The sequence below is a fragment of the Lolium rigidum genome, chromosome 1, assembly GCF_022539505.1.
Source record: "Lolium rigidum isolate FL_2022 chromosome 1, APGP_CSIRO_Lrig_0.1, whole genome shotgun sequence".
Classification (NCBI taxonomy): Eukaryota; Viridiplantae; Streptophyta; class Magnoliopsida; order Poales; family Poaceae; genus Lolium; species Lolium rigidum.
The window spans coordinates 234,961,301-234,973,912 of NC_061508.1; the positions used below are offsets into that span (position 1 = coordinate 234,961,301).

Here is a 12,612-nt window from a genome sequence, read left to right on the forward strand (position 1 = left end):
AAAGGAAGCTTGCACGTTGCAACCACGGGCAGTTTGTAAAAGCCAACCCACGGCAACTAATGTGTATTCCACGTATGCAAGACCTAGAGGCTAAGAGGACTTTCCCTATTTCGTCTCTATATATATACACCCTAAACTGAAACGGCAATCATCATGTGTGTGAGAGAGAGAGAGAGAGACAAGAGGGGAGAGAGAGAGTATTTGTGAATGGAGGTAGGAGATGTACTAGACGAGATGAAGAGGCAGTTGAAGCTCGGGTTGCCAATTTCCTTCACGAATGTGCTCAACACGAGCCTCCTATTCGTGTCTCTCATGTTCGTCGGTCACCTGAGCGACAGCGAGCACGTCTTCGCCGGCACAGCGTTGGCCACCAGCTTTTCTTTTGTCACTGGATTCAGCATAATGGTACGTATATGCATCTCCCCTCTCCAGTATGATGTTTTGCTTCGTTCCGTTACAAAAACTATGTTCACGGCTTCATTACTCATTGACTCGTAACAATTAACAAGCTCTAGATATGTAGCACGCCAGCCAGTACCCGTAAGAGTATTTTACCACGTACATTTGTGGTGGCTATCAGTGGCGGAGGCATGATTTTTATATCGGGTATGCAAAGTCAAATAAATTGTTTTTCAACACAATAACACTATAAGAAATGGAAGCTCAAATTTCATCAGAATATTACTGTTGGCGTCGAGATCAAAGTAATCTTTGGTTTCTTTGCAGCCTTCAAATCACTGCACTTTCCTTGCTTCTTCTTGTTCTTCATTACTAGACCTACAAGTAATATATAATTTTTAAAAACTAATTAAGGATCATCCTCCACAGTTGGTGGAAATAAAAAACAGAAATTAAAATTTCTGCAAGTTCCCCTGTGGGTGATTAAGTGCTGCTGATGCCGCAGTGCCGCCGTAGCCGTTCCTTCCGGAATCAAGATATGCCGCCGTGGTTCAATGCCATCTTGCTTGCTCGTGTGCAGCGCCGACGCGGCGTTAGGCAGTGCCGGCAGGAGAATCGAACGCGGGGCTGTAGTCTGTAGAGAGTGTGGAGGAGCGCCGGAGGGCGTGTTTTTTTTTTTTTAGATTCTCAGGGAGATAACCTCCCCGGTTTCATTCATGCAAATGAAACCAATGTTCAGGTTACAGAAAAATAAAACGCACCCAAAGCACCCCTGTTTGACCACCTAAAAACAGGACCAAGTTTGAAACACACCGACATCCCTCCCACCAGGAGCTGCTGAACCAACTTACAGCCCAGCACAGATCAAAAGCTCAGCTACAAAAGCTAAAACCACTTTCTACCAACACAGCACCTAGTTATAGCAACATCAAAGAAACCATATCCTACACCAACACTGCATGCCCTGGCGTTACAGCACCACATGCACCGAAGCCTCTTCCTCCGGGTGTTTCTTCAGGTAGTCCAGCGAGGCCCTCCCACCATGTGACAGCTTGGACGCTGGAGCCCAGGAAGTAATCCAGTCGAATGACGAGCACTTCAGTTTTGTGTCAGTTCCAATGGAGCCTTGATTTTTCTCACCAAGTGGTCCATGAACAGATCCACTTCCTTCCACGTCTGATCCTTGAAAGGAACCTTCCAATTCCTTAGGTAAGACAGGATCACACTCCACACCTGCTTTAAATTCAACCAGGTAAGTCTATTGAACACTAAACTATTCCTAGAATTCCAAATCCCCCACAAAATAGCAGAGGAAATGAAATTAAATTGCAGAAACTTCTTATTGCAAAGCCATCTACTAGCAATATCTAAGTATTCCTTAACTCCATATCTAAAAACCTCCTCAACCAGACCCCAGATTTGTTTTGCGACAATACAACCAAAAAAGAGATGATGAACACTTTCAAAATCTTTACAGAAAGAACATTCCATAGGTTTTGGAATACCTCTCTTCCTAAGATTATCCCTAGTCATAATTTTATTTTGTGACAGCAACCAGAGGAAAATCTGGATTCTTGGAGGGATTTTTAGTTCCCAAACAGCAGGTAAGTAGATTGGAGTTACTCCCCTGAAATTAACTAGAGCATACATAGATTTTGAAGAGTAAACCCCATTAGTTTCATAAGACCAAATCAATTGATCCTCATCCTCACTAAGCACTATAGTCTGAGCAATGGCTAACAATTCTTGCCATTGGGACATCATCTCATCAGAAAAAGTTCTCCTAAAATCACATCTCAAATTAACACCATCCCACACATCACTAACAGTTCTAGTTTGTTGATTACACACAAAGTAAATGTCCCAAAATTGGGTAGCTAGATTAGAATTACCAAACCAAATATCTTCCCAAAACCTAACACACCTACCATTCCCTATTTTCCACTTATATCCTATTCTAACAGCCTCTACAGCCCCCATCACACCTTTCCAGAAGGTAGATGGGTGAGCATCATGACAACAAAGGATGTTTGGGTCCCTAGTATTATACTTACTATCAACAATTTTCCTCCACAAAGTTCCTTCCCCTTGTATATACCTCTTAATCCAAGACCCTAAGAGGCATAGGTTTAGGTCCTGCAAATTTGGAATACCCATGCCCCCAAACTCTTTTTTCATACATACAGATGGCCAATTTGCTAGATGAATTTTGTTATTTCCCTCTTCATCATTCCACATACAGTTAGCTAATTGTGTATTTATCAGTTTCAGAGCCCATTTAGGGAATTTAAAAAAAGACAGCAAGTAAATGGGAATGCTGGCTAAAACAGACCTAACTAATTCCTTTTTGGTCAGCAGAGGAAAGGAGTTTCCCCTCCAACCAGCTAGTCTAATTAAGAGAGAGTCAATTAATGGTTGTAGATCCTCCCTTTTTAGCTTGTCATAATGTAAAGGAATTCCTAAGTACTTAATTGGGAAGGATCCCAAGACACATCCAAAAGTTTCCAGGAAAGCATTGCATTCTCCTATTTCTACATTGATAGGAATCAGCTCACTCTTATGGTAATTGATACGCATCCCAGATATTTGTTCAAAACAGGTTAACATCCATTTTAGATTAGTTGCAATTCTATTACTCTTTTCCAAAAAAAGAAGAGTATCATCAGCATACTGAAGGCACACAACTCCTCCAGGAACAAATTCAGGGCAGAGCCCTCTAATCATCCCCTCATTACCCCCTTTGAGGAGCATTTTCGAGAAAACATCTACAACAAAATTAAACAGACCAGGAGACAGAGGGTCCCCTTGCCTTAAACCTTTGCCAGTTAAGAAAAAATCACTTTCAACCTCATTAATTTTCACACCCACCGACCCACCAGTGGTTAACTGTTTTATCAGCCTAATCCAGAAAGGACTAAAACCTCTAAGATGTAAGACCTCATAAAGAAAATCTAAGTTAACCCTATCATAAGCTTTTTCATAATCAATTTTAAAGACAAACCCCTCCTTTTTTCTCCTATGTACCTCATGCACAATTTCATGTGCAGTAACAACACTCTCTAAAATATACCTACCTTTAATAAACGCAGATTGATTATAGGAGATCAATCTTCCTATTATCTTAGCCAATCTATTTGTCAAGACCTTACAGAAAATTTTAAAACTACAGTTAAGTAAGCTTATGGGTCTAAACTTCTTCATAGTCCTAGCATCATTTTCTTTTGGTATCAAAGTAATCATGGCAAAGTTTAACCTAAAAATATCAAGTTTATCATCAAATCAAGCATCAAAAAGGTTCATCAAATCCTGAGCAATAATATCCCAGTACTTCTGATAAAAGAAAAAGGATAAGCCATCAGGCCCAGGTGCACCATCAGCATAAGAGCCAAAAACAGCCTCTTTTACCTCTTCTAAAGTAAAACGACTCCCTAACATATCATTTTCTTCCACAGTCACTTTTTCTTCAGGAAGGAAAAAGTTATCTAGTAGCCTAATGTCAGGTCTTACTTCAGCACCAAATAAATCCTTATAATACTTTTTAGCAATTTCTAACATATCCTTTGTCTCAGTAACAGGACCCTCAGGACCATCTAACACAGGAATCATTTTCTTCCTTCTCCTTTGATTGGCTAAAGCATGAAATAAGCAGTATTCCTATCACCCTCACACACATCTTTATCTCTAGAACGTTGTTTAGCTTTTATTTCCTCAATGAGCCAAAACGAACTCAGCTCTTCAAGGATTTGTCTAAGTCTTTCAGCCTCCTCATCTAAAAGTTCTTGAGACTCAGCTTTAATATCTAATCTATCATATTCCTCCATTAGGTATTTCTTCTTTTTTCTAATCTCAGCATCTATATTTGCACTCCACCCTTTAGCAAAGCTCCTAAAACATCTAACCTTAGCCTGCCAAATATCAAGAGGATTATTACTATATACCTGTATAGACCAAGCTTTAACCACCACTTCTTGAAAATCTACCCTAGTACTCCACCACTTCTCAAACTTAAAGCTACTTTTCTTAGGCACTACAGATTCACCAGAATCCCAGATTATAGGAGTATGATCACTGCCTAATCTAGGGAGAGCTCTTGCATTCCCCAAAGGAAACAGAGCCTCAAAACCAGTGTTACAAAAAATCCTATCAATTCTACTCATAATTCTGTTACTCTGATTATTACTCCAAGTAAAAGATCTACCAGCTAGACCAATTTCCACTAGAGCCCATAGATCTATCCATGCATTAAATTTATCAGCCCATTTAAAATCTATAACACCATTACTTTTATCACACTGAGATCTGACTAGATTGAAATCACCACCAATCATAGCAGGTCCATCCCAGTTCAAGAACAGCTCATGCAACTCTGAAATAAAAGCCTCTTTACCCTCCTCATAAGGAGAACCATAAAACTGTAGTGAGCCTAAAGACCACACCAGAACTTTTGACCCTAACAACTGTACTAACAGAAAAAACTTTAATGTCCCAAGAAATAACTTCAAAAATATCACTATTAACACCAACTAGGATCCCACCAGCTGAACCAACTGCAGGCCTAAAGTTCCATTCAAAATTTCTATTTCCTAGAATGGTTTTCAGGAAGGACCTAGAGAAATTCTCTTTTTTTGTCTCCTGAAAGCCAATGTAATCAACTTTTAAAGGAATGACAGTGTCTTTTAAGCACTTCTTCCTACCAGGAGCAGTAATCCCTCTAATATTAAAGAAGGAAATTAACATTGCCCTCTCTTCCTAGGGGGCTTGCCCCATGATTTCCTAATAACCTCTATCCACTTCTCACCCTCATCCTCATATTCATCTACATCTTGTTTATTATAAGTAACAGGAGTTGTCACTCCCACTTTCTTACCAGACACTACAGGAGATCCATGAGTATTATTCTCCCTAGAGATCTCAAGCTCTACTGCCACCCTCATACTAGTGGCCATATCACTCACATGAGACTTAGACAGAGTAACATGATTTTCATCGTTTTCACTACTACCACTAACAGCAGATATATCAATACCGACATTTCTAGCCAAAGATTCAAGATAATCAACATCTAAGGACTGAAAAGCATTAGACTGCATTATACCTTTCATCTTCTTGTTTGGCTCCTCCAGGTTGTTCTTCTTCTTGTATTCAATAGCCTTTTTCATCACATTCATAGACCTGTCCACCCTGGAACTCTGCCTTGTAGCCTGAACAGGACCCCAGGCTTTTTTCTTCCTTGTTTTCTTCTGTTGGTCAGTGTCCATCACTCCTTCATGTCGAGTCTTCTCAAAGCTAGGCAAGATGTCTTACGGTAGAGCAAGTTCCATGTCGCCATCACTCATCTCCATATTGTCCAGGTTAATCCCATGTTTGCATGCCAAACTTTCTTGATCCTCCAAAAGGAAGTTCTGAATCTCTTCACTCACCTCTTCACTAACCCTGCTAGGACCACTCCTCCAGATGAACCTGCCCTCCTCATCTACCTCACCATTCTTGAGAAGCAACTCATAAACCTCTTCACCACTCACATACTCCTTAACCTCTCCACCATCAGTAACAAGCCTTCTCCCTACAGATCCAGAGCTAGTTGCACCAGGATTAACCACCCCAGAACTTGCAGAGGCATTCCCTGCTGCACTGCCTCTGTCAGTATCCATTCCATCTTGCTTTTCACTATTCTATTCTTCATTCCCCTGCTCATCATTTTCATCAGAGGGAGGGGGAGGTGGTGGAATAGGTGGATCCTCTGCCACCCCTATAGCAGGTTCACCCTCAACCTCAAACAACAGCTGATGGAATTTACCCTGGAAATGGAAAAGTCTGCCAGCAGGAATCCTGGTAGCATCTCTGCACTTAATCTTCACCCTTACAACCTCAGCACAGTCCTTAAATACACTCATCCAATCTATTTCTTCAAGGATACCACACACAGACACAGCTTGAGCTATCACATTCCATTCACACCATGGGGGTTGTAGACCATGTATCTTCATCCATGTCACTTGCATCACTGCCACAGGATCTGGATCATCATCCCATGCCTCAACTTTTACCCACACTCCAGGTTTTGTTAGGCCAAATCTAGGATACCCAATCACCTGGTCCACTGGCAGATGAGGAGGAAATTTCACCAGGTATGACCATTGAGTGAGTTCTCTGATTTGCCATGGCCAATTTGTCCTATAAATCCCTGCAAACTCCTTGGCCAACTCAGCTTTAGTTATGTTGCCTTCCTCAATCAGTACAAGCCCACAGTTTTTTATTGTTGTCACAGGGTTGACAACTACCTCAGGAATCTCAATATGGAAGAAACCTAAGCCATTAGCTGCACTTCCTATGTACTTGGCCACTTGAGGAGGTCTCTTGACAACAGGGCAGCCTTCAACACCATGATTAGTAGCTTTGCAAATGAAGCGAGAAAGCTTTCTTGTCACATGATTGCTTGAAGTGTCCGAGGCTCTCCACAACCAAGACAAATGGTGTCCACATAGGACATCTGGTTAGGAATCACCTGAACTTCACCACCTCCACCATTTTTCTTCTTCTGCATCTGCTTTGTCATTCCACTTTTTGCCTTAGCTACACTGTCATCCACCTGAACTTGAGAATTTTGTGGAATCTCTTCATTACTTGGGGCAATCCATTGGTTAGACTGAAACCCATACTGCTGTGGATTGAACTGAGGATAGGGACCTTGAAAAGCCCAGGGAGGAGGCATACCACCAGGAGCAAAACCATAAGGCTGTGGAGGGAACTGAGGGTATGGAACTTGATTCTGTTGGAAGGGTTGCTGTTGCTGCTGAGTACTCTGCTGAAATTGGTTGTTGTTGAACTGCTGCCGATTCCAGTTGTCCCCTCTTCCCCCTCCAGATCCTCTTCCTCTGTTCCTTCCCCCACGCCCTCGGTCAGCCATGATCACCTCCTCAGACTCCAGATCTATAATCTCTACCTCCTCAACCCCAAGATAACATAGGGCTGGTCTCTCTGGCGGTAATGGCGGCGGTGGAGGGGAATACCGAACCCTAGGGCGCGGAGGGCTTATATATGGTGCCACTCGCAGGGGAGGGTTGTCCAGATGCTGTGGAATATCCCATAGCTGTCCAAAAAGTGTCTCCAACTCCTTATCCTCCATGTCCACGACCGTCACATGGCGCCCACCAACTCTTGACTTGGTCCACGACGCCATGGACGAGCTCCTGGAACCCACCACCAGCTCTTCCACCTTTCCAGTCCCGCCAAAACCAAGCACAGCCGCACCAATCAAATTTCTGCAGCTCCTACCTCCTCTGTGGACTTGTTCAGTAGCAGAGTGTGATGATGCAGGATCAACAGCGCGAGCGCCGCCTTCAGCTCCGTTACAGCAAGGCCCAAAGGATGTGGTCTCTTGTTCCACCTCGGTGGTAGCTGCGCATATGCTTTCTCTACCGCCAAATCGAATGGGAATCGATGATCGCTTGCTTCTAGATTCTGCTCCGACGGCCTCCTCTCCTCCGCCATCAAGCTCTGTGCAGTATGCTGCAGCTCCAGATCTCTCTGAAAGACCTCCTGCACCCGCACGATCCTCGGACCAGGCTTCCGCCCCTGTACTGGCGCCTGGAGCGCCATTATCGCCCCTGAGATGAACTTGGACACCGGCTCCGGCTGATCCCTCGAACTCTGCTGCCGCGCCGAGATAGGCAAGCTCGGGGGCAACGGCGATTGGCCCAAACGAGCCCACGCAGAAGCTGAAGCCGCCGCACCGAGGTGAAGTAGCTCGGTCCTCCGCGGGATCTCTGTTCGTCGACCTCGACCTCGCCATTGCCGATCCAGCTTCCTCACCCGTAGCGCCTTCGCGAGCTCCCATCGCCCTTTCCCCACCTCCCGCACCAGACCGCCACCACCACGACCGCTCCCCCGCCTTCTCTCCCTCCTCATCCGTGCAGATCGCCAGCGTTAGCCTTCGATTCGCCTTGGATTTTGGTAGGAGCCTAGCTATCGGCGGTGAGCTCGGTGTGAGTGAATGTGGAGTTGGGAAGGAAGCAAGTGGCAAGGGAGAGCGGTCTCGCGACGCGTGGAGAGGCACACCCCGCGCCCCAGGCCCGCCATGGACGCGGATCAAGGAGATCCCGCCATGAACAGGACCTCGGGTCGGGCTCCTGACGGAGTCGCCCAGGAGTCGCGAGAGCATCGTGTCCTCAACCCGTAAAAAGAAGGAATCCGCGAGCTCAATTATGGCCGGTACGAAACTGTTCCGTGCGGCATGTTGAACATGTTGAAAATGACACTACTATGTATATACAAGCATATATACAGCTAATGGGTATGCATACCTAATAATTTTTACAATTTTTTTGGGAAAATAATTCATGGGTCTAGCTCATGGGTATGGATTGCTTGCCAATGCTATTGCTGCAAGTCGCCACACACCCAGTCACATATGGAGAACCTGTGTCGCATTGTCTTCATTGCTACCAGGACTCTCTTCGCCATTACCAACCTCCGATTGTAGTCTCCATGTGTCTAGAAAACCGTGATGAAAAAAGGCTTCTAGTAAAAACTTGATGAAATATGGAGCATCATCCTTCTTAGTCAATCCTGTCTCCAGGAAAAAAATCCCTACAACTAGGCATAGTTTTAGTCATCATATTGATTGTATTTGGAATGATGACTCTCTAGATTTTTATTTGCTGAACTCATAAATGATATAATTGTGTTTAAGATTCAATAAAATACGCCGAATGGCTTTCCCTAAAAAAAACATAATTGGGGCCAGAACCATATCCAGAGATACAGTACTTCCACTTGGGCACTCAGCGTCCCAAGCTTAGCTTCCCTTCAAATTCTTCCACGGAAAGCAACTTTACATGAGCCTGTTTACTTTTTTTATATTATCTGCACACATCTTGAAGGTATTATTGCCTCCTACATCCTTTCAGGCTGGTTTTCTTTCTTAAACTGTAGCCGGTTCTGTAGACCAATAGGGAAGGCCAATCATTTATTTTCTTTCGGAGTCAGCTTAAATATATATGGATGCAATGAGAATCATAAATTGCAGTTCTAATTCAGTTTTCAGCCGGAATAATTTAATGTAAATATATTTACTGCTTGACTGGCTGACTTTGTAATACTAAGCTAACCAGATATCTTCAATGGCTTACTGCTCCCTAGGACTATAAATATACCACTGTAGTCTTACAATACATCGGTATAGTCCAAGCATATTGTTGGCAATATATGTGTTTGACCTTCCTCAAACTTATGTGTTTGCCTAGTGTCCTCATAAGCTAAACTACTTGAGATTTTTCCTTGCTTAATTTGAACCTTCTTAAGTACATTTATGTGCTTGCATTCTTTGAAAAATATTTAACCATCTATACTAGTAATTTATATTGTTGGCCTTCAATTCTTTTAACACATATTTGATGATGTGTGGCCACGTTACATCAAGAATGTTGACCTTGGATTTCAATTGGCCCTGTAAGCAATAATTATACATTCGACAGAAAATACCAATTCCCGGAATGGTGTGCTTACGAGTTAGTACTATATTTTACTATCACCTTATATAAGTTCCATACATGCACCTGAGGGTATGTTTTTCTTCGTGTCTAGAAAGAAAACCAACAATTATTTATTTAATATGCAGATGTAGCAAAACATATATTTTACAGACTTCATTATTGCGGTATAATGTTTCATTCTTTTTTATGGCAGATTGGACTGAGCAGTGCACTAGACACATTCTGCGGTCAAGCTTTCGGTGCAAAAGAAGAAGCTTCTGTTGGTGTACACACGCAGAGAGCTATGCTAGTGTTAATAACCATCTGCGTTCCAGTGTCAGTAATGTGGAATTTTACAGAGCCTATACTGATATTCATTCGACAAAATCGTGATGTTTCTACCGAGGCCGCTTCCTACATCCGATGGCTGATCCCAGGACTATTTGGTTACGCACTCGTTCAATGCCAGACTAAATTCCTGAACAATCAACGAGTAGTGATTCCCTTGATGCTTAGCTCATTGATCTGTTCAGTACTCAACGTACCGTTGTGCTGGCTTCTTGTTTTCAAGTCTCCTTTTGCAAACAAGGGTGCTGCCATGGCTCTCTCTATCTCATATTGGTTCAGTGCTATCTTTCTTGCACTTTACATCAGATTTTCACACACTTGTAAGGCAACATGGAAAGGGTTTTCGAGGGATGCCTTCCACCATGTGTCTCAGTTCCTCAAGCTTGCTGCCTCGTCAGCATTGATGCTATGGTGAGTGCTGTCCGTCCTCCAACGTCATTCTTTAATCTTAGTCAGTTCTTTATGTGTAAATCCCTCTTCCATCTAGCTGTTGTCTCACCTGAAATTTTTGTTAATCAAGTTTAAGATTCTGGTCCTTGGAGCTTCTAGTGCTTCTTTCTGGTATTCTCCCGGACCCAAAACTCGAAACTTCAGCATTCTCGATTACGTACGTTTTTTCCTTTCCTTGTGTTATAAAAATAATACACAAATGTATCTAGATTTTACTGACACTGGCATGGTTTGAATGCATAGGCGTAATACTTCATCAATCGTTACCATGATCGCCTTTGGTTTGAGCAGTTCTGTCAGGTAACTTGAAATCTAGAGTTCACATTGTAACTCCACAATTTTTTGCGTAACACCTTGGTTATACATTTCATTTGTCTTCAGCATACGTGTATCAAACGAGTTGGGTGCTGGTCGTCCAAAAGAAGCGCGCAAAGTTATATTAATAGCTTTGTTTATAGCTACCTCTGAAGGGTTGAGCATGTCCTTACTTCTAGTCTTGTTAAGAAATATATGGGGAAAGCTTTATAGCAACGAAACCAAAGTTGTGAAGTATGTGGCCAATATATTACCTTTGGTCGCCATTTGCCATATTGTTGATTCAATACAGTGCTTGTTTTCAGGTATGTACATGTTTTTATTTATTTATCTACACAAACAAACCTATCAGGAAAATTTTGCAAATCATTACACATAGTTGGGCTACGATTCATGATTATATCACATGGCAAATTATGACACAATGTGTTTGAATAGAAATGGACATAAATAATCCAATAGGAAAATTGACTAACTCATGAAAATATTTACTTTACATTCCCTGTTAATTAAAGCATATGAGCTAATGTTGTCAATTGCATGACTACTAGTAAGTTTATGGTGATTAGAACCATTGCACAAGTGCCATGAAAATTAAAGGAATGTACCACTCCTTAAGGTGATAGTTTCTCCCTTGTGTTAGTGATAATAATTTGCGGGGAATGAAATGCACCATTTGTGGATAATGATTCCATTAAATTAAACTTGTATAATTATTTAGATGATGGTAACAAGGAAAATTTGCGTATCAAGTAAAATGTCAATTAAATTTCAAACTATGTATCCGTGAAACCAGGACATGGTTTTGTTTTGGACCAGAGGGGTGCACAATTGCTTACTAGTTTATGCAATCAGTGGTACTCATATATTCTTCACTTTTCTGGATTTCTAGGTACATTAAGGGGATGTGGTTTGCAAAAGAAAGGTGCAATAATAATTTTAGGAACGACGTACATAATTGGCGTCCCTCTTTCAGTTGTTTTGGGATTTGTTGTTCATATGAGAGCGAAGGTACTATACCATATTCTTTGGTTAAATTTATTTAACTGGTGAAGTATCTGGCTATTAATGTAAGAGAATTTGACTATCCCAGGAAGGTACTTATATAATTGTGTTGTGATAAAAGTATACCTTTCAATTCTTTGTACTGTCAGGGCTTTTGGATCGGGTTCATCATCGCATTGTGCGTTCAAGATTTGATATTCGGAATGGCATTTTTATGCATTGATTGGGAGAACCTGGTAAGTTTTATATTTAACAAATAGACATGCATTTTTACTATTTGCATCAGATACAGAAGTTACATCAGAAATTCAATTCGGCTCCTGGGTGCGTATGCTCCCTCTACCAAAAAATCTTATTTCGAAGTGTCAAAAAAAATTGACAAAAAATTATACATGTACATCTTCATAATATATGTGCGTTCGTCAAGTTTCAAGAAAAACCAACATTTTTGTGGACTATGTAAAAAAGAGAAATTTTATCTTGTAAAAAGCATTATTTCTAGCACTGAGTTTTGTCTTTTTTACACACGTCACATGACAAGTCTATTTTTTATGAAACAACTTTGTAAGCGTGTAGCACGTGAAGATGTACGTGCGAATTTTTCGTTTCAATTTTCTTAAAA

At 41.8% G+C, this 12,612-nt stretch overlaps 1 long non-coding RNA gene across 1 annotated transcript; it reads left to right on the top strand.

Annotated features, from left to right (window-relative positions):
- Nucleotides 1-10,757: 10,757 nt before the first annotated feature.
- LOC124683332 lies at nt 10,758-11,139 on the top strand. Its single transcript, XR_006996638.1, has 3 exons — nt 10,758-10,827; nt 10,914-10,970; nt 11,052-11,139. It is a non-coding gene; the product is annotated as an uncharacterized LOC124683332 (long non-coding RNA).
- The last annotated feature ends 1,473 nt before the right edge of the window (nt 11,140-12,612 follow it).